The sequence below is a fragment of the Chroicocephalus ridibundus genome, chromosome 4 (genome assembly GCF_963924245.1).
Source record: "Chroicocephalus ridibundus chromosome 4, bChrRid1.1, whole genome shotgun sequence".
NCBI classification, from domain to species: Eukaryota; Metazoa; Chordata; class Aves; order Charadriiformes; family Laridae; genus Chroicocephalus; species Chroicocephalus ridibundus.
In genome coordinates this window covers 84,081,753-84,106,830 of record NC_086287.1, presented here as the reverse complement: position 1 = coordinate 84,106,830, position 25,078 = coordinate 84,081,753, and the positions used below count along the sequence as shown (strand labels likewise).

Below are 25,078 nucleotides of genomic sequence, written 5' to 3'. Positions count from 1 at the left end.
GATGCTACATTGTTTTATGTATACACTTTATAATTAGAACTACTAATTTCAAGCTTGCTTGCTGCCTGTAGTTGGCTTTTGCAGAACATTACTTGCAAAAAGATCACAATTACTCAGTTCTTTTCAATTGCTTGGTGAGTCTTTTCATAAATTGAAAAGAAACCAGGACTAGGTTTTTAACTATTTCTAAGCTTTACACGGTGCCCATCTGGTGCATAGAAATGAGCTGCATCAAAAGTTGGGTCTTTTCAGAAGCTGTTTAAGCTCTCTTCTCAAAAATCCTGTTTTTCTGAATATAAAGAAAAAATTAATCACCACATAAACATACCAAGAGAGTCCCACGCTAGCTGTTATATTAGATTTTAATTAGGTTTTTGACATATAAAACTTTAGCCTAGACACATTGTCATATTCTTGATACATTTTGAACTGAAACAAATCCTTCTAGGTGAACGGTTCTGCAAGAAGGAGCTAGTCGTTTCCGTAGACATGCTGCAAACTTAGACACAATGCTCCCATTTTATTATTTGTTATTTCAACTTTGCTGATGATTCAGTGGTGTTATTCCGCTGAAAAACTGGAGTGGCACAGCAGTGAATCAGGCTCATTGGCTCTGCAGCTCACTATCTACAATGAGGATCCACCTACAGGTAAAGCACTATCACACTGCGAGTATCTCACAGACTGCAATCTGTTCTAGCTTGCCAGATCTTCATCGGAAGAGGATTGCACAGGTCCAAAATTAACGCGCATGCTGACTGCATTTTAGTCAATGGGAGTACTCATGTGAACAAGATGAGCTGGTTTTGGCTTTTCTAATTACAAATCGCTCAAATCAAAAATAGCAGAGCATAGGGTTACTTTTAGTTGTGGCTGACGTTTTTTCGTGCCCTGGCTGCCGCGGGTGGGGAGAGCAGCCCCGCGGCCGCTTGCCCGAGCGAGACCCGGCCTCAGCGCCACAGGGGGGATGGATGGTGCCCAGCGCGTCCAGTCACTCTCCCATCACCGCACCCAGGATGGGGACACCTCCACCGAGACACCCCCGAGTGCGTGCTCCTGCAGCAGCGGGAGCCACATCAGACACTACGGCTGTTTTATTGGCAGCCAACGGCTCAGCCTCACCCTGTTACCCCTCAGTAAATACGCAGTGGCAAATAATGCTAGAAAGTGTATGTTCATGTAATCAGCACTGGGGTTTCTTTCTTCAATGTGATTATCTCGTGATTTATTAAATAGTCTCTATTCAAACTGCCAAATAACGTCCCCTTTCCCTTATATGTTATTCCTGTTTTGGTCCCTTCCCAAAGTCGGTCTTAAAGGGCATCTCCCAGAAGCGTGCATTCACCCAGCGCTGCAGAGGTACCGCGCTGCCCATGCACAGACGCTGCACGTTGACCTTCGTGTACCCTGGCTCATGAAAAAATGACCCCAGGTATATGATGGGCCAGACAGGCTTCAGCAGGAAACACAGCAAATGTCTGTTGATTTGAGGAACCACCATCCCAGAGGACCTGAGCAACTGACTGAGTGCATAGTTTTATTTGGGGGGGTGGAGGGGATGATGAAGGTAAGCTGCCTTTAGCACGTTAACAGGCTGGGAGAGGGGCTTACACCGAGCAATTGCACAGGGAACGCAACTGGAAAAGCTCTTTTGTTTCTGCCACTTGCAAGACCGTCACCTCGGGCAGCGTCTCCACTGCTGCAGGCGTGGAGCGAGGCCTCGGCACGGGCTCAGTGCCCCGCTCCAGCTGCGGAGGCAGAGACAGGTCACCAGGGCTGGTGTCACACAGGCTGCTATCAACACTGAGACATCGCTGCTGGGTTTCTCTGGGTTAGCATAAGGTTTTTCAACCCACTAAAGTTTTATCTTTGGGTCTTCAACGTGAAATCAACCCAGGGTGGTACTGGAAGGGGTAATGGCATCAGGCTGCGGTGACAACTGGGTGACACCATGAAAAGAGTGCCAATTTGCTGGTGATCCCAGCGGAAGGGAAGGGGACCATGACCTGCTGCTCCCCTGCCAAGGGCATGGTCTCCACGGCAAGGTTTGGCTGCAGCAGACAGGAGATAAGCACCACGTCTAATTGCACTGCGCAGCTTTCAGGAGCCGAGCGATGGCTCCTTTCTGCAGTGACGCCCAGCCATGACCACCACTGAGCAACCGTCACTGTCAAAGAGACACCAGATGAACCCAGGAAAAGTGAAATGTCATGACATAAAATAAGAAATGTGCCAAAAAGGCAGAATCTTACAATAACGCTAGTGTAAACGCTGGTCTGTTAAGAAACGTCAGCCTAGTTTTTATCTTGTAGCAGGGAGATTGTTTTTGAAAAACCTATGCAGAGTCAAAGGAATTCATAAACCTCCATACCAGGTGCAATCATTAGTCAGTAAATGAATTACACATAATTATCTGCTTTGTATTTAATTCACTTGGCTTCCAGTTTCTTACTCTTCATACAGTGAAACTCTCTATCTCTCTCACACAAACACACTCTCCATGGGCAAGGAGGTTTTGGAGGGCTGCCATCGTCCTGACTCATGAATCAGACTCCATGATTTGAATGATATTTATCTAAGCCTGCAAACAAAGAAGATGGCTATGTGTCCAATGAGAGAATAATTATTGTTATTATGTTTATAGAGCAACAAAGTCGGGAGTTAGGACCCCGGGGGAAGGGCGGCAGGAAGGGCGAGCTGGGCCGCGGCAGAGGCCGCAGGCCGTGTTTCGGTGCGGGGCTGTGCCAGGCCCTGGCCGGTTCCCTGCCCGTGAGTCACCGCTGCCGGGCGGGCGCCCGCGATGCTGCCCCGGCGGGACGCGCGCCCGGAGCCGTGACCCCCTCCCCGGGGGCCCGGCCGAGCTACCAGGGCAGCGCCGGGCCTGCCAGGGCTTTGGCAGCGGCTGAAGGGACCTGGGGATGGCACCGAGCGCCCAGACGGCCCCGCCGCTGCCAGGCAGAGGACGGGGACGTGCCGGCCTGCGGGCGAGCCAGGCTGGGCGCAGGGGTACCGGCGCGGGCAGGGCAGCCTCCTGCTTGCAGCAGAGCGGGCTTTACTCTTATACAGAAGCCAGCTGTACACTTACACCCACAGTGACTTTAACTGAACTACAATGAAAGGGGAAAAAAACCCGTAACAGAAAAAGCCTGCTTTGCAAGTAACAGCACTATCACAGTAGGTCGCTTAGAAATAAAAACGTCCCTTAAATTGGCATTTGGGCTCACCCCGTTCCACAACCTCCGGGCAAGCTCGGGCAGCAGAGCCCCGCTGCATCGCCTGGGAGAGCTCTGGAGGCGGCGATGGCGGAGCCGTGCGACAGCCAGGATCCTGGTTAGAGCCAGGCTAACGCTCTCTGTACTCTGGGCAGTGACAGAGGAGCCTCTGCCTGTCCCTTAGGACTGTCTGTCGTAGGCAATAAGTTTGGGATAACAAAGAACTTGAAACACTTATTTCTAAAATGCATCTGCCACTCTAAAGCCTCATCTTGGCCAGAATCGCACGAGTCCCCTGAACTTAGAGGGCACCCCAGGGGAAGGGGGCTGCACACCCCTGCCCTGTGCCTGCTGCCGAGGCATGCATCTGCACAAAACTCACATTTCTCCTTGGGCTCATGGAGACAGTCACCCGTGGTCACAGCTACCTCTGGCACATCTGTACAGCAGGATAACAACTGGTGGCTCTTCATCAGCTTGGCACCACCAAGCAACAGCCCTGGCCACCAGAGCCAGAGACCTTGGAGAAGGACACCAGACTCTGGAACTGGAAATGTTTTGGTCTGCGGTTTAAGGACACAGCCAGTCATGGTAACGGCAAGCGGCACTCCTGTTGAGAAAGTTGGAAAAAGTGTCATTTACTTCCATCAACTCAGCTTTGGGATGGTAAAGTTTGAGCCACCTTGCAACTATACCTAATGATCTTTGGGTTAACAACATACCAGGGAGACAGCAGGACAAACAGGCAGATAAAGAGGTTATCTGGAAATAACAATGAATTTAGAACGAATCCTATGCAGGGAACAAGCCGTCCCATTCTTGTTCTCCCAAGACTGCTGTGAAACACTGCCAAATTTTGTCCTTTTTATTGGAGGGGAGACAAAACCAATACCCTGCATAATTATCAACGCTCAAAAAAAGCCACTAAAAATGCAAGATAAATAACTTGATGCACCTTCCACTCGATCCATTTTTAGAAGAAAGCTTTATCTCACTAGATGTTTTAACAGATTATTAAATCCATTTTAATATCACAGGAAGAAACACGGAAAGGCTTTGACTAAGGAAGAATTGCCAATGCAATGATACTTTGGATGACGAAGCATTCCTTTGGGGATGTGCATTGAAGTGCTCGCTTCTTTAAAATGTAGTAAACCTTCCTTACTTAATTCCCTTTTCAGAACAACTTAAATTTTCTGGAGAAGGTTGGTAGAAAACATCTATATGCCAACAAATTAACATCCCAGGGAAAAAAAGGGCTTTATATGAGAGGAATCAAAAATATCGCTGAGACAATACTGGCCACAAGAGGAAAAAATGAGGCTTTAGGGACTGAGTAAAGACTGGGAGTCCTGGATCGGGACTTTCTCAGTCTCCCAAAGCTGGCACAGAGCCCCGAGAAAGCTGGGCCACCTCTCAAGGCTTCGTCCACCCCACTGCATTGGCGGCGGGACGCCAGCTGTCCCCCGCGCCGGGGAACATCGGGGGACGTGGCACTGGTTACCCTGACCCCCAGTGTCCCCCAGCCCCGACTTACCACTGAAAAAACCCTGCTTCTGTGGAAGATCACTTTCGAATGGAAACAGACCTTTGTGCCCCAAAACATGTTTGTTTATTTATCTACCAGTTTGATTGTTTATCAGTTGATCTAATAAAAATATTACTGCTCCCCACCAATTTGATCTAAGAGGCATTTTAAGATCCTTGAACGGAGGACGCAAACAAAACCATACAGTATATTACCAGGCAGGTAGAGAAATAGCAAAGCACGACACTTCATAAATATTGTTGTGCATGCGGCAGTTTCTGCATCTCCCTCCCTGATACACAGAGGTTTTGTATTATTATTACTACAGCGAAAAAAAACCTTGATAGTAGCCAAAGTTGTATGAAAAGCACCCCTCTGTTTACAGTCCCTGAGAAATAATGCCATGAACTACGGGCCCGAGAAGAATGCCACAAATACTTGTCTCTGAGCTAGCTGAAAGAAAACAGTCAAAAGAACAGGGCTGTAACAGGGCTTCGTTCTAAATCGCTGCATTTGGCACATCTGTACCAGCACACCTTGGGGCTGTTGCTGGACATAATCTGCCTTTAATTTTTTAATTTTTCTAATATTGCAATGCGCACAGCAGCTGGATTCACACAGGTGATGAGCGCGGTGATACCGTGGCACACACCACCCGACCACGGGGCAGCCCTGCTCTGCACTGCCGGGCGCCGGGGCTTCTATAAAGCTGCTGTTCCACGGTGGTGGCCTGGCGGCACGGCGAGGTGTGGGCACGGCGAGGTGTGGGCATGGCGAGGGCACAGCGAGGTGCGGGTGCTGCACAGCCACCCGCATCCCAGCCGCGCAGAGCCCCGCGAGGCGAGCTCCGGGCTGTCTGCGCCTCTCCGCAGAGACCCGGTTTTTCAGCACAGCGTGAGATCTGAGGATCAGGCCCTTTTTCCAGTGGGAACGCTGCCTGTTTTGCTGCAAGATCAGCAGGGGGAAATATATTTCAAATCTGGAGAGAGGACTTTTTCCCGGTTTACAAACTGTTCAATGTTTACAAAGTTTTAAATTGGAGTCAGTAACAAAGGAGCACAGATTCAGCAGCAGAGATGTGAATAAGCTTTACAGTTGCCGGACGTCTTGAGTGATACCAGTGAAGCTAGCCTAGCATTTTGCAGAATGATTAATAGCCTGTGCTTGTGGGGATTTTACTAATTTTTGGTGAAGTTACTCAAGTAATTTAGAATAGGAATATTGTTTACCAGCCCTGGGAATATTACATCGCTGGGCCATGTTCGCATGTGCCTTGGAAGGCTTAGAAGGGGATGGGGAGAGGAATGGAAAGAACCACATCCTCCTCTGGATCACAAATCATGCCTGTTTGTACCTGAAAGACCATAAATTTATCTGTTTGCAGAGTACTGGCATGTCGCCTGGGAACTTCCATTAAAAGATGTGGTTCTACTGCACTGCAGCTCTCGGTGTCAAAGGTGGCATCTTTAGCATGCAAAGGAAAGCTTTAAGGTCACGTCTGTGGTAAAAGAAAAATCCCTGATGAACCTGGCAGCAGTTTCAGCATCGCCTTCCCGTGGGGCTGCTGGGGCATTTTCTCCAGTGAGGTTGCAGCGTGCTCTGGCTCCCAGCTTTTATGTTACTCCATTCTGTCTTGTTGCACAAGCCTTGCTCTAGGATGAATGCATGAACTCGTATTTTGGTGATGTGAAGCAATCTAGCCCTGACCTTGCCGCGGTCCCTTACGCACACACGTAAAGCATCCTCTGAAGCTGGGGAGAGTTGGTCTCTAAATGCTGATGGCAGGACAGGTCGTGTCTTTAGGTCGCTGGCAGGCAAGACTTGCCCGTGTGCCATCACTCCCAGACCTTCCTACCACCCTCCCACCTGACAAGGAGGAGACTCGGACCCTGGGCTCCCACGTACAGCTTTGTGCTGTGACCGGGCTCTGTAAATTCACAAAAATGAGTCCCCCCAGCACAACTAACGGGCGCAGCTGTGAAATACAACCTTTTCTTAAGAACCCATTCCTGGCCCTGCCTCCTGCTGCCCCATGCCAAAGTACTGAACTAACCCCATTTCCAATTGTTTTGCTCAACATATGGGTCCCAGATAGGGAGAAATAGCCAAAAGAAGGCAAATTTAACTCAACGTGGGCAAGTCCCTACTGCACTGGGTGTGGGTACGTACTGGTGAGCTCTACAACGGGGAAAGGACAGAAAGCCAGGAGAGGAGCAAAGCTGAGCTGGGAGGGAGGGGCAGAGGAAGATTTTGTGTGCGCCTGGGAAGGAAACAATGGGACAAGGGGAAGGAATTAAAAGAACCACATCCTTGTCTGCATCACAGCCCTGCCGTTTAAGTTATTCCCTCACGCTGGACCAACCCTTAGTGCCCTACTTCTAACATTGCTCCCCTGTGACTGCTGTGGTGAAGCTCCATCCCATTAGATGTGTCCCAGCCAGGGAGCATCAGGGCACCAATGCTCTTAGCGTGTTAGATCAAGCCTCCCTCCTTCATTCTGATGACATTTTGATGTGTCCCCCACCCTTGCTGGCCTGTCCCAAGCCCCTACAATTAAGCTCCAGCCCCACAGCTCTGCTGAACATAAGCCGAAAGATGTTCCCCCTTTCCCTCCACCTCCGACCCCACAGCCACACCAGCCCTGCCCCGGGCAGACTGGCTCTCTCCAAAGTCCCCCGCAAGCCTTCAGTGGGGAGGTCCTGCCCACACCCAACCTCCCTGCAAGGCCTCTCGGGGAAGAGCTACACAAGGAAAGGACAAAGGCAAGATAGTCTTTCCTTGCACCCTCTTGCACTTATGTCCTCTCCTCTCATCTCTGCTTCCGCTAAGTTTCTCAAGCTCATCGTCTTGTTTGCGAACTGCGGCATGTCTCATTAATGACGATATTGGTGCTTTTCCATTATTGCTATATTCCATAATATTTGTACTAGTTCTAACATTCACCCTTGTAGAGTCTTTGTATGTTCAAAGCATTTGCAACTATTTATGGCTTATTTCTCCCAAAAGCAGTGCAAGGGAAGCAGGGATGTCAGCACTAGCAGCCCCGCTTAGCAGATGGACCAGTCAATACAGAGAGGATAAGAGCCAGCAGCAGCAGCATTGGCATTTGAGCATCCACCGTGAAGTCTTTTGGTCTGGACAACCCAGAAGCAGCTCTCCTCGGCACACTGTTCCCTTCAGGTAAAAAAAAATGTCTGCAAGCACCCTTGCAGTGGGCCACCTTAAGAGCTCTCAGCCACGTACAATGAGCAAAAATGGTTTAAAAAAAGCATGTGTGTTTATATGTACACATACATATATGTATATACATATGCATGCATATTTATGTATATATGCACATGCATATATGGATATATATGCCTATATATGGGTACACATACATATATACCCACGCAATGTATCATTTATATCTAAGGTAGAACCGCAAATATGTAATAACATAATGTATATTATACTGTAGATATGATATATAATGTACGTTACATATTATAATATATACACATCTCTATGAGATATAATCAGGTTTCATTTTGCTTCAATAAGCCTTTGACTATGGTCAAGGTATCTATCTGAAGACTTGAGGTTCCCCGTTTGGACAGTGAACTATAAATGTCCAACTTCCCTGTCTCCAGAGAGCAGAGGAGCTTCATCCCTTCCTCGTAGCGCCTGTGAGAGCGCTGGGTTGACATTCCGCAGGAGAAGCCTAAAACAACCTGACCACCACCATCCTCAGCTCTCTCCGGCTCTGAGATGACAGCATAATAACCAGCATTGCTACCTGGAGAGCTGCTGTCGCTGAGAACAGGGCGAGTACGAGGGGAGAGGTTACACACTTGGAAGCATACAGAGTCCTTCAGGATTTATTTGTTCACTCCAGAGAGAAAGTGAGTCATGAGAAACCTTAAGGTGGAGCACTCAAAACAAGGAGTGTATAAATGATTAGCAAGGGAAGGTCAGCACTAGTCCTTCAAGTCTGAGCATGTCCCGTTGTCGATGGTACATAAATAATACCAGTTGGATGCCTGTGGTTGCAGGAGAACAGCTATCACACTTCTAGTCTCTGACACGTCTCTGACTCATACAATATCATCAATGAGGATGATCTCAGTTTTCTTCAAAAAAGGTAGTTAAGGTTACAGGAGCAAACTGGTAAAAAATGGAACTCAATCAACAGACCCACTTTCAAGTCAAAGCTGCACGCTTGACAAAAGATGAGCTTTTCTTTTTAAAAACAGACCAAAATGCCTTTACTGGATGGAGAGCCAAATGCAGGGATGGGAGATGGACCTGAATTCCACTTGCACTCGTGCAGCAATGCAATTAATCATCTTGTCAGATAAAATCCCATTGCAGAATCTTCATTAGCACACTGATGCAAATGAAAGAAAGTACACTGCCTGTTTTCTTCAGATCACGGGTTGAGCTTAGAGCATCTGCAGGTAGGAAAAAAATCAGTTGACTTCTTTAGTGAGCAGGAATGACTAGTGATTCACTTGGAGGTATCTGACAAGGCCATTGAGATTTATTTTTTTTCTAAGATAAAGTCTCCTATGCTACCGATTTAAAGAAAATATTCCATGGATAACACACCAAAGTATGCTAACTACGTTATCCTTATATCCTCTAATACCTGTGGCGTTGCATGATGTAGTGTCTAACTACGGAATGCAGCTGCCCAAAGGCTGTAGGTCCTGGCATTTGCAGCAATATCAACTGTATCAGCTATGGGAGAGTCCAGGCCACCGTTGTAGTTTATTATCCAGCTGCAAGTGCTCTTAGACACCTCTGACACCACGTCTCTTGCAGAGAGTAGAGGTGCTCTCTGAGTACCTTCTGCACTGGTACTAAGCTTCTCTTCAGATACTGTCCGGTAAATTTCCTATCATGTGTAAAGTTGGACAGGTGAGCTGTACCATGGAGATGGGGCAAATCCTGAATGCTGCAGAGCAACAGAAGCTTCTGGGGAGAGCAAAAGTATACAATCACATACCTTTATCTGGTCTTATGCTAAAATCTATGTAAGTCATTTCACAGACAGCTGCATCAGAAAGGACAAGCTGCACAGCATTGGGTGAAAGAGCAATTTTTTCAGCATATTTCTATTTACAAATTCAAGAGCACAATCCTAGCACAATGCAGCAGTTAGAAGGAATGCCAGAAAAAGCTACATATATACTACCTCAGACAACATAGTCATCAGTCTGCCTTTTCTCAGGGAGCTTCTCTTGTGTGTTTTTCTTTCACCTACAGTCCGTCTCTACACTTTGATCTCTCCACCCAAGCAGACACCTGGCTGAAAGACAAGGAGCCAAGAGACCACAGAGATGCAAAGCCAAGGCTGAGTGTTGGCAGGGAGCTGTGGGGCTGAGGTGGATGGGGCACCCTGGCTGCCGGATAGAGGTGACCAGCTACAACAGGGGTACAGAACAGGAGCATGAAAGGGCTTGTGGTTCCACAGCTCCTGTCCCAGATGGAATAGGGCAGGTGACAACTGGGTGATGCCACTACAAAACCTGAATGTTGACAGGTGCTGTCCCTGCCCCTCCTTGCTCTCAGTTGGTGGGTGGCAGGAATGGTGACGCTTATGCCCTCTGACTCCGGAGGCAAGAAGGATGTAGTTCCCAGGTGTTTGGGTAAGGATCCTATTGGGGACCGTTGTCATACGCGCACACTTTCCACTCGCAGTGCCATCTGACTTACCAGTGCTTCCTTTGACAGCCACCACTTTCTGTCCGTGACAATTCTCAGCTCCGCCAGTGACACTACAGTGCCGTCAGAGCGCGCTTTGCTGGTGATTTACAGAATTGTGGAATTAAAATCCAATTTTGAATTTTAACAAGGTTTTACACTGTGCAGAACTGTAGAAAGTTCAATGAAATAATCTAGCAATTTTTCCCATCTACGTACTTCTATAGCTATATGCCTTGTCTTAATGTAATGTTATTTTTGAATGTGGTCCCTGCCTTAAAACATTTTACAAACAAACCTTATCTGTGGAGTAGTGAATCCTTACTCTGAACCACTCTTGCCCCTCAGGATAGCTGAGATGCAGGGGAGGAATATCTTTTTCTGCACAGTAGTTATATTTTTCAGGACCCAAAAAAACCTGACACTGAACTGGCCAAGAAAGAGACGGGTCTCTTCCTTTGGTAACTGGATGTCAACTTCCCGCCTGTCAGACAACTTTAATTAACACTTGACCTTGTCTGGTTTGCAGATTTATTTATCTTTTTGCTTTCTGATCAACAAAAATAATAGAAAAGATCTTTGAAAAATAATAGAAAAGATATCTGAAAAATGCATTGTACAAACAACAATGGGTGAAATCGGGAGAGAGAATTTGCTTTGTTTGCATATGTGGGGAGTGGCAGAAGCAAGCAGCACCACTGAACGGCTGCAAGACCATCTTCGAGTTATAAGATCCTTTTCTAAGCAATCTCAAGAAATGTTAACGCTGAGTTCGCCTCATCCTTCTCTACCTTCCGCCATCACATAGGTATTCCCTTGTGCAGCAATAGTTAGGGAAAGGAGCCAGCCCAGAATTGCCTTGTTTAGATAGCTGAACTTCTGAAAAGTGTAAAACCCAACCTGATGTGTAAGTGCTGTCTGTGGACTAGGCCCGTGTACATACATTTTGCCTAGGAGAGTATTTTTCTTGTGCATTTCTACAGGCACAGAGAGGGACGAGATCATGGGTGTGCAGTTTACTCATGCAGAAATAAAGTAATGAAATGCAGTCTCTTGCCTGTTTTCTTCTTTGGGAGGTGCTACAGAGGGCTGCCGTTTGCAAAGCAATTGTCAGTGAAATCGTGTCTGCATCCTTTTGTGTGAAACAAAAGGAGACAAGACACAATACTGGTTACAAACTAATCAGAGGTTTGGCAGCTGCTTTAGATCACAGAAAAATGTCTTGATCCACATACATTTAAATGAATAACTAACTCGCTTAACTACTTAAGCAGTGCTATCATTCTTTGTGAATGTGATCCTCGTGCTTATGCAAAGTGTATGAACGCTTTTGTGCAGAGCAGACCAGCGCGTTAGAGAGAAGACTGGTGACTCACAGTTCCTTGCAATGAACTACACTGAAAAAGGATGTTTAAACCTGTAAGCTCAGCATTACTCTGCCTTCATCACAGCGGCACATCGCTGGGACACGGCTGGCTGGGAGCAGAAACTGCTTCTCAGAGAAATTCATAACAAACCCCATATACTTATTCCTTTTAAAAGACAGGAGGAATAGCCCCCAAGGCTGACCAAGCTATTTTCTTCTGTCCCCTTTGTTATTTTCTAGTATCTCTGGGCCTGAGTCAAAACCACAGCTGTCCACCCAAGCCTTCCCACTGACTGCTGTGGGGCTCGGATGGGGCTTGCTCGTTTTCAGGCTTTGGTGCTGACCTCAGTCTGCCATCTCATCCCCCAGGCTCCCAGGAAGAGAGAACAGCAGTCCCCGAACTATGTGAGGGAAGAATTCAGGTTAAAGCTGCCTGGGACAGGCTTCGATATGTGTTTTGAGATAACTGGTAGTGAGGTATGGCTTCAAAATCCAAATAAAGGAGCCATGTCTTGGCATGATATCCCAGCACGTGTTTGAAGAGCACCATACACCATAAAACTGGAGGGTGTGGGCAGTGCCACTGATTTAATAATAAAAATAGAACTGTGGCTGAATTTGAAATTTGACCATATTCCTTGTTCTCTCAACTTTACTAATATACATTACTGCTCCATTTTTTTTCTGGGAAAATAGGAATTAAGGACAAACCTTGAAGGTTTAGCCTTCTGCCTGCACCCGTAGCGTTTTAGGCAGCTGCCTGCCAGTGGCCCAAGGCACAAATCTTCTGCCCTCCAGAGCAGCACAGAAGGCACCACAGCCATCCCCAGCCTTGCTAGCAGAGCCTCAGCAAGCTGTTGGCACACATGTGGGTCCTGGCCCAGGACACGTCCTCTGAACCCTGCTCCTTGCAGACCAGCAGCCTTCTATTCTCCCGTCATCTGTGTTCCCTCCTGATCTGTATTAAAAATGTGAAGCACAAGGAAGAAAAAGTTAATGAGCGGTCCATTTATCCAGTAAGACCTCGCATACGAGATGGAATAGCACATGGCACCCAAGACAACATCAAAACATAGCTCTGCTTAAACACAGTGGGCTTTGCCTAAAGAAATAAAACCAGGAACTAGTAAAAATTAGAGGAATAAGGTACAGTTAAATAACCACAATAAACAGCTACCATGCAGTAGTCCAGAGGTTTCCATAAACCCATGAACTTTGAGGCTGCTGGGAACATCCAGCCCTATCTTCTCAGGTGAGAGAGCAGGGGGAAAGGAGGAGTATTCCTCAATTCATCCCTTCCTTCACACCTGGGGAGGAAATGTCTTCTGCTGACGACAAACCGCAGCAAACACAAGCAGCCACCCCTCTGCCACAACCCACAAACCTGCACTCATGAAGTAGGGTGCACCCACCACAGAACACTCCCAGACTTCTGCGTTTTAGGAGGATTGAGCACCCCCTTTGGGGACATGCTCTGCCTTTGGGATTTCTCTGCTGTTCCTCAAGGGCTGTGGCTGCTTCAGGGAAAGAGGGGAATTTCAAAAAAATCACACTTTTAGACTAGTGCGTTACTATGGGTGACAATTTTCATCATCCTTTTTAAAGGGGTGCTTCAGTGACCCTTTGGGGATTTGAGTGTATTTTATTTTTGCTGTTTGGACGAGACAGGCTACAATCATGGATTTGAAAAATAAAGTTTGTTAATACCCCACTGGCTTTAAAAGAGAAGGTTTGGCATCCTCATCTTCCCTTTGGGATTTTGATTTCTCAGATCTGAACCCCATGGAGCAGGGCAGACATCACTTGGCAGTAATGCAAAGTGTGGCATGGCAGCATTTTTGTTCACACAAATCCTCGCACACATAGAATTTTGCTGAAATGCAGGTAAATGTTTAATGACATTGTAGCTGGATAAACTAAGACTCTGAGAAATAAAGTCACTTGAAAGCGTGGCTCCATGAGTGAGAAACCGGCATCGACATCCTATTGCCATAAGCGGACCTGCGTCTTGCTGCAGGCCAGGAGTATGAACCCTGAGGGCTCAGCTCCTTCTTGCAACAGAGGGATGAATGTACGGGATGAGTTTTCAGTTTATAGAGCAATAAGCCTTTTGCCAATCAACCCCAAAATATACCTAACCACTGATTCCTCACCCCTGCATATAGATGACTAGCCTGCTGTGTTTCTTAGCCTCATCGCATTCCTGTTTTCACTGTTTTCTGTTTAATTTAGGAAACTCAGATATGCTAAACAATGATATGGATCTCAGTATCATTTTGTGCTACAATGCTTCAGTGCCACTTAATTCTGTGACGAGAAATAATGCATTGACTGCAATGTATATTGCTTGTGTTCTTCTTCACTGCAACAATGAGTCATTATTCAGAGTATGTTTATGTAATATCATAAATACCAATCTCTGGTATTTATGCAGCATAGTATTTACTTGGGCAAGTTGCCACATGAACTAAAGAAGTAAACAAAGAGCCATTCTTTGGAGGGTTAAAAAAGTCTTAAAATGAATCCAATTTTCCTTCATAAGGCACTCCTTGTTATTTTACCTAAAGTGGCTCTTTAAGATATACGGTATGATAAAACACACAATTCCTGGGAGACGCAATTATGGTTCCTAGGAGACTGGTGAATAAACAATCAGGAATAGAGTGTTTGTTTTCCCTAGGTTTTTCTGAACTATTAATGGAAGGCATTAAAAAAAATGGGGAGGAATCTGTTGGGTTGATAAATGGTAAGAAAAGTTGAGGAGCGCACTTCACTGAACACACAGGGTTTCTGCCTAAAAGCAGTACTATTTTATTGGATTGCAAATAATCCTATTTTGCAAATGCATTTGCGGTGAGTATAAATACCACAGTGGACTCTTTGTTTGTTATATTTGCTGTACTGTGTACATCAATGGCACAACGTGTGTTCGAAAGTAAAGAGCTTGCCTTGTCTCACATTACCTTTAAGCGTTAACACAATCAACTTCCTTCGAATCAAGGTGACAAAATCTGCCGCGTTGTATGAAATGTTCAGTCTGACACAAATTCCTCAGGAACGGCGGGGGGGCCCTGTCCGGAGGATCGCTGAGCCACTGCAAACCCTCTTCTAGCAAATCAGGGACGCTGCAGTCAACCCTACACGTGTGGCCACTGAAAACCTGGAAGACAGATAAAGCTAAGATGAACCAACAGCGGAAGAAAAGCTTTTGCAACCTGCGTATATCAGAATGCAACTGAGTCGGGGGCAGTGCTTAGCAGAGTCATTCAGGTGATCCATCACCTAAAACCAGAGCATCCCAAAGCCACTGGCCACCTCTCTACATCAGCTACCTCTTCTATAAATCAGATGGACGAAACCAAGTTATTCATTCTATTCGATGGTGCGAATCTTCGACTTGCTCTCATCAGTAATATTTAAGCAAATTATGGACTTTGTAGGACCCTCGCAGAAGCACAGCTTCACACAGCAGGGCCTGGGCATGCACCAGCACCTGCCGCTGCAGGTTTTTAACCTCATTAATATAACGATCAGGTCTTATTAGTTTAGCAGAAACAAACGTAGACCTCACATTCCTCCTGTGGCAAGTAGGTGTCAGAGCAATAGATCGCACTGCTGTAGTTAATATGCGTTTGTGATCTAGTCATTTCCTTTAAAAAAAAAAGACAGGACAGCAAAAGTCATGATAAAGTCTATTTTGTATCAGATCTGAAGCAAATGCTGATGCTATTCCAGGCAGAAAAGCACACAGCTCGTGAGTTATTGCCTAAGTGATGGGAGATATTTTGTCTTTTTCTACCCTGCACATACAGATTTACAAAAATGCCTACAAGAAAAATATATGCACAGGATGAATCTGGTCAAGCTCGTACTTGTTCTTGTCTTAAGGATTTATTAGAGAAGTGAATAAACATGCTTGTTGTGGTAATTAACCCCATGTAAATCGCAAATCCTGCCTTCATAGGGTTTGTTTGTGCTGCTGTCATTAAGGGCCATTCAGTGTTTCTAAACTGGAGACAGGCCCGAGGTTAAACCTCAGCAAACGAAGGGGAAGACGCACAAAATGGGGGGACAAGGGGGCCCTGGCAGGGGAACTCCATCGGCAAGCCAGCCCCTTGCCAATGGTTCGCTTCCTTCGGAATCCAGGGAAAGGAAAGACAGCAGCAATAAAACCCACCGAATCCTACAATCTTCGGGCAGTCCCAGCTTGGTAACTACATTTCTCCAATCTAAAAGGACAGATTTACTTCCAACCTCTCTGCTCCCAGGCTCTGGCGGTGTGATGCCAGGGCCAGCCCTGGTGTGCGCGGTGAGCGCCAGGTACGGCCACCCCACGCCGCAGGCTGCGAGGAGCAATCTGCTCGAGCCATGCTGGGTCAGCTGCTCCTCGGCCTCTGGATGGTCCCTTCCCCAGGCTACTGAAACCTGTGGGAATCTTTTCGCTGATTTCCACGGGCATTGGATCAGATTTAACGTCCCCAGACCAGGTGCCAAACAGGTGTATGGTGCCAGCGCTAGTTCAGCCCTCAGGAATGGCCCCATATCTTCTCCTTTGGTCTGTAGGGCCCATCATGCCCTGTTTTGTCTAGTAGTGAACACCATTAGTAATGGAAGTCTATGTCTAATAGGAAATGCCTTCTCTCCTGTAACAAAGCCCTCAAATTAATTACCAGCAGTATGATGCCTTGGAAGGAAATCTGAATTGAGGCTATAACTCTGCCCGAGTGGATATTTCGGTAAATTGCTAGACCTCCTGCTGCCATCTGCTACGTACAACATGCAAATGATTAAGGTTAAGTAATAGCAATAAGGAACGAGATAGTTTCTATGCGCACACCTGATCACTTTGGTAAGGAGTGGTCCATCGAAGATGCCTTTCAGTTCAGGACACTTCTTGCTAGAAGAAGCCTGATCAGTGAATAGTCTGCAGCACGCTGGAGAACCAAAAATACACGCTCTTCATAGGTCAATACTGCTTGTGAGACAACTACACTTTTCCTCTCGTGCTATGAACCCATCTTGTCTTCCGGCTACACTGACGAGAAAATGATCGCCCAACAAAGATGGCACAACACAGCAAAATTGAAAACACATTTAGCAATTTGCATACCTTGCATGCCATAGAACACCCCCAAATCCTGGTGGAAATGTGCATAATGTGCCAGACATCTTGAACCCAGGAACTCCCCTCCCCATAATCCCTTGGGACCAAAAAGTTTCTGATTGTACTCCAGCTTCCCCATAAAAGCTTCATTGTTACTGCAGCCCAGCCTTTACCAGGAGTCATGGCATCGGGCCACAGCCTCCAGGGACACTCTCAAGCTGCACAAAACAAGTTTTTCCAAACAGTTTAAGCATTTCCCAGCCCAGACTCTCACATTCTAGTTGTTTGTGCAGGGACAGTAACCCACCAAGCCCTGCCTAAAGTACTGGTTGTTTAAACTCCACAGAGACATTTTTTACTAACATTCCTTACTGCCGTAACCTCTTGACCATTTAAAACTACTATTAACGGGCAGAGTCCATAGGCCTAATGTCAAGGAGTCATCCCTGTTGCAAAAAAGCAGCAATGGGACAATAGATAGATAATTGTTGCTTCCTTTGGACCGCTGCTTCAGCTAGAGATCCTGAGTGCAATGGGCTGTGCAGCAGCCCACGAGATACGTGCAGCATCAGCTCAACAGCTCTTACCTGCCATAGTATTTTGGGATGGAAACAGGGAAGTTTGCTCCAGTTGACCAGGTTGGGTGGCAGTGGAGGAGCTGACGGGGTTGGGTGGCAGTGGAGGAGCTGTATCCCTCGGAGGAGCCTGGACCAGCCCAGGGCAGCAGCACTGGGTGCCAGCTCAGCGCTCAGCTCCCTTGCTGCCCGGAGCACCTGCAGGGGCAGGATGCCATGCTCAAATTTTGCAGGGGATGTGTCCAAGTTCCCCCGCAGAGATTTCACCCTCTTTTCTAATCAGGCAGCACCACAGTGGGAAGAGGCCATTGCAAAATTGCTTATTGTACTTAAATTTCCACCCCGTGAGTTAGGGGGGATCCTGGTGTTGGTGTCAGGGACACAGACAGGCTGGGTGCAGGGAGCTGATGGCAGCAGGTAGAAGCTGGGGATGAGGACTGTCACTGGGACACCCTGCTGCTGCCATGACGGTCTCTGAAGGTGTCTGTCTTGCTCACTGCTCATTTGCAAGGGGACACCGCAATCAGAAGCCCCACGACAGTGGCACAGGCTCCCCCAGCCCCACCATAAAAAGCAAGCGTCTCTTCCTCTCCAGAGGTTTCTGCCAGCCTCTGCAACACGCTCTACACCAACACTGATGCACCATGACCTCCCTGCTCGCAGCAAAGGGCTGTCAGCCTGAAACGCGCTGCCTTTGGGGATTTGCCGAGCATGGCTGCTTTCTGCAGAGCCAGTGCCTGCCCTCTGTCCTGGCAGCCACGGGGCTGCGCCTTCCTTCCCGTCAGGGCATCGCTTACACCGGAGAGACCCCACAATATCCCACACCTTCTCCTCCACTCTAGTCCTAATCAAGGTAATCATGGCACTCACTTGCTAAATTAGCACTAATTAATGAAACGCTAATGAAAAAAGGGCTGACTAATTCACGGCTTCTGTACGTAATGGACTTTTCTCTCAGGACTTTGGAGGCACTGGCATCTCTGCCCGGTGCTGAGAAGGTTGAAGCCATTCAAAGTCACAAGCACAGGTCACAGGGACACTCCAGCCACGCTGCCTCAGCTTCCCCAGGCACCTCATGGGGGAAAAATAACACCGCTTTGAGTCACCACTTAGCGCCATGGAGTGTTTGGGGCTTTTTAATACGGGACCCTTCAGAAGGCGGCTTTTAGATGGCTTGTTCTGCAAAGATGATAAAACAAACAGAATCGGAGCTAGAGAGGAATTTCTGGAGTGCTCGGCACCAGCCCCGGCCTCTGCTGGGAGTCCGGGCAGCCCCTTCATGAGCCGCAGCAGGCTGGTGAGTGCCAAGTGGGCATAGCCCTTTTGCAGGTGTCTAAATACACACTGGTATTTGAGGAAATAAAAGGCTTTAAAATGTGCTCATGAGTTCAGTCAGGGGTGCTGTGTTCAAATGGCCTCAGTCCATCCAACCTTTACCTCCCCGGACCTCGGGGGGCTTTGGGCAGGGCTGTAGACGCTGTGACGAGCTGCCCTCCTCGCACGCTGCCAAGCTCTTGGCTGTGTGGCAGTGTCCCCTCCAACCCGGCAGCTGCAGAGAGCAGGCATGCAACACAGCATCATCTCATACCTTGGTAAGGCCCTTTGGCTCAGTTTGGTCTAATTTGCTAACACACGCACCATAATTACAGGGCTTGTGTTTAGGCATATCTCAAGAGTTCCTTGTACATGTCATAGTAACTCACCCAGAGCCCATCAGGGAAAGCCAGCCCTAAACTGTCCAGGGCCAGGCACAGAGCGCTTTCTGCAGATGGGAGGAGCCACAAAAGCCTTTGGAAATCCAGTGCAGATCAAACCTGACGTCTGGCAAGATGCCGCTTCTGCCCCTTGTGCTGGCTGTTTGCAGCTGCGCTGGTGAGTGCTGGTGGGGCGGAGAGAGGCCAGCGAGCTCCCTTGCCAGGGTGCCCACTGCCACTCCGGCTCTCAGCCCCTCATCCTCACCTGGCCCCGCTAGGGACACCCTGGCAAGCCTGAAGGCGCCCACCTGGAAAGGAGAGACTCAGCTACTGGGACAAGGCTTCTTACCAGCACAGCTTGGTTGCCAGAGGTGCGCTGCCTTTCTCTTTCCTGACCGCTGTAGCCATGGCCGCAAAAATTTAAATGGAGACCAAGCCCAAGCGTGGGAGTTGATCCTTTGCCTGGTGTGTGCCTAATGGCAACATCTTGTATTGTCTAATAAGCTCTATCTTGCATCTCTCATCACAGACTGAGCCTCGTAAAAGCTTATTGGATCTGGCACAAGCCCTTGGCCCCTGTGTCCCGCGCAGCCCCGGGGAGAGGGCAGCCTCTCCCGGCTGTGCCCCCGGCGGGGGCTGGGGCTTTGCTCTTCCTTCGTGATGTTTGCCCAAGTTCTGCACCGAAACCATCCTTGTTGCAGACTCAGCGACACTCACTGCTTTTGAACACCGAGCAGAGCTGTTTCACATGCTTTGAGATGGCAGCAAACCAACAAAGAACAGCTGACACAATTAGCTGATGGAAAAATAAGTTCATGGCACTTTTTTTTTGTCCTAGAAACCTATCTCACATCAATGCAAATATTCTATCAGGATTCCATTGAGCCCGTTCCCCAAAGGGAGCCACAGCTGATGGAGCAGCGCCGTGGAGCTGCAGTCACGTGCTCAGGCTCCAAAGGTGAGCCAGGTCCTGTGCAAGGCCCCACGGGCTCTGCACGCCGGGGGACTGATGTGGAACTGTAATGGTTTCTCTTTGCAATACAGCTAATTCCTGGCCTTCAAGTGGGGCTGTTGCGTGGGGGCACGACGTGATGGTAACAGCTCTGCAGTGGTTACAGTCTTTGGGGAAATGGGAGGGTGGCAGGGTTACCAGGAAGGTTGGTGCCTCTTTCCTGACGCTTTTATAGAGTTTCTGACAATTGTTTAAGACATTTAATTTATAAATTTCTCAAGAGAGATTTTTACTTCCCAGAGGACTGAAACATTTTGAGCTCTTTACACTGAATTATTGGCTCCGGCTGAAGATGAAACCACGCAGCTGCCTGGACCATAATGTTTCCATGAGAGGATGGACATGGCTGTCAAGTGCGGGCCCTGTCGAGGCCCATCTCCACGCACCCGACGAAAGACCACAGCCACAGCTCAGAGCTGGCAGGAGCCCTTCCACTGAAGTGCTGCAATTACAATTGCTCTCACTAAAGCTACATTTGGCCTTTTATCTGACCTCCTTTGATCTTTGCCACAACCTCTGGCAGGTCTTCAGTGCATTCAGTTCTTTATATTAAAGCAATCAATCCCACATGCAACCAATTAGGTTTAGACATAGTTTGGTGACCATAATATTGTACAGACGTTCTACCAAGTTTTCAACAAGAGAGGGTGGCTCCTACATGTCACTTTCTAGTGGGGAGCACGCTGACTGCAGTTCAGAAATATCCCAAGGAGAAAAACATATTCCAGAATTACTCTCCAAGCCCCAACGTCCCACTTGCAGACAACATGCTGGCTTTGTGTACATACAACAGGGAGCCAAACGCTGCTGCTCCTCCTCGTTGGGCACAGCATGCAGGGCAAGAATCTCACTAGACCTGTGTGACCAGGTTTGTCATCCAATAACCTAATCACCTGCCACTGTCATTGTCCGTGACACACACCAAATATGTTTCGCTTATCAGAAACAAAGAGGCGGCAGAACCCGTAAAGTCTTTTAGCTCCATCTGTTTTGTCCAGGCCTCTAAGGAGGGGTGGGAGGGCGGCCAGTACAGGTGGGCATTTGCCTTCACTGTGTTTGCACTGTATGTGGGGCAATGCCCATTGCGTCTCTCTCCCTTGCTGCTGTACTGACACAATGCAGTATGGCCAACGCTTATCGTATTATCTAGAGCTCCTCTTTGTGTAGTCTTCAGTTAGAGATACATCCTCCATCTGTTCATGGTGTCAAATAGCTCATACGTGGACACGGATGAAAAATGAAACTCCCTTCCATTCAGATAACCCTGAAACAGCACAAGTCTTCCAAAATTCAGCAGAGGCATTGAAAGCACATCACCACTGTCTCTCTTGAGCTCTGGGACACAGGCTATTGACACTGCTATTTGCTAAAGCGTCCTAGAGTCCGTTCACCATGGACTTTGCCCTGTTAGTGATGGAGAAGGAACACATTTCCTCATGTGGGCCGTTTCCTTTCAATGGAAGGTGCCAGCGTTGATGCGGATTGCTGGTTTGTTTGCTTGCTCCCCTGCCAGGGAGAGCATTTCTTGTGTCAGGGGGTTTGGTGGCAGCAAGAGCAACTTCAAGCCAATTCTCTCACACCTTGAGAGCTCTTTTCAGAAAAAAGCGCTCTTTTCTAACTGCTCACGCCTTGCCAAGGAGAAAGAGACATCTGGGTGGATCTTCCAGGTCTTGCCATAACACAAAGGTGCAATAAGAAGAACACAAGCAGCAGCTTTATAACCCATGGCTCTGGCGCTAGACTATTTGTAGAGTTTTTGCGTTACAGCAAAAGGTCTTGATAGCATAGCAATAGGAACTCTAATGAACTTCAGATGGAAAATTATTTAATGGAGTAGCTTTCCTTCAAAAATGTCATTCTGTCACAATCAAAATGTTTTGTGAAACTATTATTTTTTGCCAACTTTTTTTTGAGGAAAAAAACACCAACAATTTTTCAAATAAAACATTTTAGATTTTTTTACTTTATATAATATATGCATTTTTAAAAGTCATAATGATCTAAACAAGCCAAAACTATTTATTTTTGTGGAATTTTCCTTTGTGGAGAATTTCAACATTTTGAGGTTTTGTTCTGAATTGGAATGAAAACAAATTTCAAAATCTCAAAATCGTCTGTGAAACACAATTTCCATTCTCTGGCCAGCTCAAGTTTCAGGCTAGAACATGTATAATAGCTCCCCTGCAGGGAAACCCTTTAGGAAAAATGTCTCTGAATGAATTTGCTGGTGCAAACATATAGTTTTGAAGGTTTGCCTATTTGTCCAAGCAGACATCTCACTGCTGAAAGGTCCTCCAAGTCACAAGAAGCCTCTGCAAGTTCCTAAAAGACTTATTTCTGAAAGGCATGGCTAACTTTGTATGGGTGATGGTGGTCCCTTCCTGGCTTTGATATTAGTCATCCACTTACCATTGCCATAGACCAGAAAACTGATACCATAACTTTTTTCTTGTCCAGCTTCGGTTGGACTGCTTTTAATAATTTAGACTTGAGATTAAAAACCTTATATTACATTTTCAAGGTAGGTGCTGTCTGTTCAGATTAAAATACTAAATATAATACAATTTATATTCTAGAATATTTCGATGGATTTAAATATTTACAGCCTTAGCAAATAATTCTGCCTCAAAAAAAAAAATCACCAATTAAAAACAAGATGACTTGCAGCGTCAGGTGTAAAGAACAAAAACCTACCGTAGGACAAACTGATTATTAGGGACGCTGATGGAGGCCTACTGGAAGTGCTGTTTTCAAGCGAGTTACTTTGGATTTACAGTGACATAAATGAGATCGTAGGCCAATCTGTTCAGAGCAGATTTATATATCACAAAGGTATGACGAAGCCTAATACTGAAATGAATTAACATAGATTGGAAGTTAATCACACACTCTATAAAAAAAAAAAAACAACCCGCATGCCATGGGGCTTTTTGCTGCCTTTTTCCAGCTGTGTTTTACTGGAGGGGGATCAGTGCGTGCTGTGCTGAGGCACTGCGGAGAGTCTCCCTGCTCCTCCAGAAAGCAAAGGCTTTGTCTCAAGGTGAAAGCTGAACTAAACACAGACTCTGCAGGCAAAGTTTGTTTGGAACTCCCGACTCTGCTAGGTCAGTTATGCAGTAGCTTCACTAAACAAACAAGAAAAAAGCGGGTCAATGTCCAAATACTGGAGTGAAGCTTATTTAAGCTGCTTCAATAGTTGTCGGAGACATAAAGCTGTACGTGAAACAAACTGCCTCTGCAGTAAATACAAGTGCATGAAGCGCAGTGATCAAACTCGTGCCCAGGTATGACTCTGAGCTGTTCGTGTCTTTCACTAAGACACCTTTGACCAACCATCTCAGCACAACGCAGGAAGCTACTGAAAGCACTTTTGGCACTTGGTGCATTTGTTGCAGAATCAGCAACATAAATCTTTCAATCTACTGTCTTGAGTTGTTGCTATATTGTAAGGTGTGTGCGTTAAATCATCACAACAGGAATCACTCTCTGAAGGACTGGAAAGGGGAAAACAAACCAAAATTGCATGGTAAATCTATCAAGGAATGACACAGAGGAGTGCAGCCAGTTGAACCAGAACCATATGTGTCCCTTTCCCATGTCCCACTTCAGCAGGATATTTTCTGGAATCACCACCCTGTTGAGTTAGCTGTTTACCTTGTATATACAAGCCACCCCTTTACTAGACTGCCCGTGCATCTCATACCCCTTAGCGGAGTTCTCTTTAGAAACCCAGTGAGGTACAGCAGTGCCATTATCACCCATTTTATACAGGCAACTGAGGCTTAAAGTTAGGAAGACGCCAAAATATAAACAGCTAAACACCAGCCCTGCCTGCAGCTGAGCCTTCCGCTTTGTATTTCCTTCTTGAAAGACTGAATGCTTGTCTGGGTCTGGAGAAGAACATTTCCATACACTAGTCTTTCAACCTGTGTACCCCTCAGTGAATACAAACGTCAAAATGAGCAACCAGCCATCTGATGCATATCAACACTTATCTATCAATTCATAAATTTGTTATCAGCCCATATGATGTAACCACAGTCTTAATATCTCATCTTTCCTTCTATGCTAGAACGCACGCAAAAAAAAATGCCAATCTGATTAGATACCTAATGTTAATGTTAAACAATCCCTATATAAATTTACTCCCTCCTTGCCCTGTGTTGTCCAAGAACCTTGTCAGCCTGCTCCCTGCCAGGAGGCTGGCTTCCCAAAGGCTCCCCGTCACACCACCACCAGGCCACTGCGCCAGCGCCACAGCTCAGCTGGCCAGCAAGGCATTCCCTGCGGGAAGGGGAGGAGAGGAAAGGGTCTAGCAGGAAGCCAGCTCCCTGCTGGGAAGGACTCGCTGGTAGTTCTCAGGTGCTTGATGGCAATTCACTTGTGTGATATCAGCAAATTCATCCACTGCAGGCTTGGTCACTTTCCTCAGTGTAAAATTTCAGCGCAGCAATTTTAGAATCATTCATTAATTTTCACTCACATATTAAGGCTCTTCTCCCTCCAGTATGCCTCTGCTCCTGTGTTTGGAAAAGTTCCCTTTGGATGCTGTGGCTGCTCTCCTACACTTTTGCTCTCTGTTAGGATTTCTGAAGGGACTGTCAGGAGCACTCTGTGCTGGTCTCGCTCTGCCCTGCCCGCAGCACGGACTGCCTTCAACAAGAGCAAACGTAAACCAGGGTTGTCTGCCTTCAAACACTTCAAACTGAAACAAAAATAAAGATTTGCAAAATTAAAGCAATCTCACTCGTGCAGATTTATTCTAAGGGAAGTGGGCAGAGAATTGGTCCCAGGAAGATCGCAACACAGGAATCCCTGGATTCCCAGACAAAACCTGTCTAAATGAGTTTGTGGTCAGCACTTGAGACAAGCAATTGTCCCTCCATCAGCTCTTTCAGC

General features: G+C 47.0%; 1 long non-coding RNA gene across 1 annotated transcript in view; it reads right to left on the bottom strand.

Annotated features, from left to right (window-relative positions):
- The window catches only part of LOC134515512 (uncharacterized), a 90,264-nt gene that overhangs the window by 8,157 nt on the left and 57,029 nt on the right, over window positions 1-25,078 (bottom strand). Inside the window, exons 2-4 of the long non-coding RNA XR_010071035.1 lie at window positions 14,758-14,954; window positions 12,506-12,752; window positions 3,595-3,822 (exon numbers count right to left, since the gene is read on the bottom strand). This is a non-coding gene — a long non-coding RNA (uncharacterized LOC134515512). The remainder of the gene's footprint in view (window positions 1-3,594; window positions 3,823-12,505; window positions 12,753-14,757; window positions 14,955-25,078) is intronic.